The sequence below is a fragment of the Sturnus vulgaris genome, unplaced genomic scaffold (genome assembly GCF_052056855.1).
Source record: "Sturnus vulgaris isolate bStuVul1 unplaced genomic scaffold, bStuVul1.hap1 Scaffold_194, whole genome shotgun sequence".
In the NCBI taxonomy this organism is placed as follows: Eukaryota; Metazoa; Chordata; class Aves; order Passeriformes; family Sturnidae; genus Sturnus; species Sturnus vulgaris.
In genome coordinates, this window is record NW_028276164.1 from 3,454,266 (window position 1) to 3,457,060 (window position 2,795).

Genomic DNA, 2,795 nt, shown 5'->3' on the forward strand with positions numbered 1-2,795 from the left:
GGTTATCATCTGTTTGCAAACAGCCGTTTGCGTCACTTAATTTTCCACAAACTCCTCCTTCTTCTGTAAGTAGATAATCTGATTCCATCCCATGGTGAAATGTCTCGTTCCTCATTTCAGCGGCTTGGTGAGCAGGAAGGTCAGGAGCTGGAGCTGTCTGCTTGGTTATTATTTCAAGGATACTTTTAAACCTAATTATGCCACTCAAATTACGGATGGATTTTCTGTGTCCTGATATGAATTCGTTGGGGATCCCAGGGGCTGGTCCATGGTGTTGTAGCATTTGTTCTGGTGGCCGTTCATCTTTTTCCCTTTTTTGGGTGCTCCCTCCATCCAGGGCTGCATCAATTGACCACTTTTATCTTATGAAATGATAAAATGTTTGGATTCTCAAGTGATTTCTCTGGACTAGCAAAAACACCTCATTGCTTTGGGGAGAGGGATGATCCCCCCCACACACACTTTGTTTTTCATGAAATTTGCTCAATATTCTCCGTTTGCTGTTTCCCTTTGCAGCTTAACCAGTTTCTGTTGCAGTCAGATATCCTCACTATGGGCTCTGCCTTTAGTTGTGCAAATTCCATCTGTGCAAGCAGGCAGAGCTGGGGGTGAGGGGCAGATGGACTCAGGGAAATTCCTCCCCCTGGCAAGAAGGCCCTTGGGCATTGTCCACACTTCTCCAGAGCAATGTTAATTTGCATTTCTAAAACTCCTCTCCTGGCTGCCTGGAACTAGGATTTTCTTCCAGAGCAGCCTTTAGGTGATTCACACGTCCACCCTCACAATCTACTTTATTTTTCTTTTAAATTTTTTTTAACGATTTTTTATTAACAGTTTATGCGTTAAAGCCTCACCATTTGTACTCTTCTAGGTTTGCAAAATGCAACTTAAAAGTGATCTTCTAAAGATTCATTCTGAAATTCTGCCATCATTAAGAGCCACCACAAATATATAGAAAAATATTCCAATGCAATCAAGTCTTTTCTGCCTCTTCTCCTAGGAGTAAAAATTGCTTGTCACACCCCTGGCCCAAACCTAACTGACAATCTAAAAGTAGGATTAATGTGAAAAATTTTTCTCATGGTGTAATCTTGTCACTGAAACTGCAGGGACAATAAAAAACTCTCCAACAATATCTTTAGTGTTAGAGAGTTAAGGCATTACTTGATCCTGGTCAGGATGTGCAACAGAAAAAATTTCATCCACACATAGCCCGGGTGTGCAGAGAAATTCATTCCATGAGATGTGAATTTTCCTAGATTTTTCCTGAAATTTTACAGTCTGAACACATTGAAATCCATTGGTTTAATGTTCATTGCTTTAAAGTTGTGTAGTTCTTAGTGTTTGGTTTCCTATTGGACCTGGATTTCTCCTTCTGTGATGTTAATGAGGTCCCACTCCTGGATTTCCTTCTCAGTCTTTTCCAGACCAGGTGTCTCCATCTATGCCGGGGCAGTGTCTGGGGTGGGTGTTCCTTGATGTTTGCTGATGTTTCCTTGATGTTTTGTTGAATGTTGTTATCTTTGTGGGAATCTTTTGGGCTATTCCCAGTCTGTTGAGATGTTAAACTCATCTCTGTTGAGTGGTGCAACATCTCTTAAAAAAAACCTTTTAAAATTTCTTTCCCGGAACAAGGGCAAACCGAGCCTGACTATTAAAATGGAATATTAAATAAATTTAAATTTGGTATACTTTCCAGCAATGGAATCGCAGGCAGCCCAGTGTGTGAGTGTAATTGAGAGGCAGAGTCCTGGGTGGATGCTGTGAACAGCAAAGTGCCAAGGCAGGCTCTGTGCCAGCCCAGCTTCCTGTGGCAGAGATTTCACAAGAGACAGGATTCTGGCCACAGACTGCTTGAAATATCCATCCCTTATCTCCAGCCCGCACTAGGTGGAGAATTCCCAGGGTAAGGAATTGCAAAGATCAATTCCAAGGGAGAGAATTGAATATCTGCCCTGGCTCTGGCCAAAGGTTATAATGGCCGGATGCTTGGCCTTCAGCCAAGGGCACACACTGACTCAGAAAACACTTCCTAAATGCAGCAACATGTTGCATATTCATAGACCTTCATGCATTATTCAGAATCATTCCCCTCCAACCTGTAAATCACTATTTTTGCCTTCCCTGGGGTTTTAGTGTCCCATAATCCAGGAATGTGAAGAATTTCCTGATTATCATTTTTACCATTCTCTGAGTTAGTTACATGAAAAAAAGCTTTTTACATCAAAATGTTATAGTCCAAAAAAATATATTTATCACTACTATTTCTAAGTTCTTTTAATCGCAGTACTAAAAGAAACTGTGTTCATGCAGCAATGTTTTCCAACATATAATACTCATTTTAATACTTGCTAAACGCAAATAATATAATATGTACTTATAACACACGTAGGATTCAGATTTCTTTCCTGAGTCTTGAAGAGCCATAGGTGGGGCACCAATCATTTTGTTATTTTTCATTTTCTCAGATTTTATTCCTTTTCTTATGTCCATACCACAACATTGAAGTGATTGGGGTTTAAAAAGTGATACAATGTTATGGGTAGAACAGAGAATCCTCAATCCAGGTCCTGCAAATTCCTATTAATGCTCAGAATTCTTGTACCTCCTTTTCAGTCCAGGATTACTTCTGACATTCCCCAGACCCTCTCTAGGTCAAGACACCACCAAACTTCAGTCAAAATATGTCCCAAATTTTCTCTGGCATTTGCTCTTTTTTTTTCAAATACTCAAATATTATTTCTAGAGGCTTCTTTTCTTCCTGATTGGAGCAAGTAATCCACATCCTGCATTAA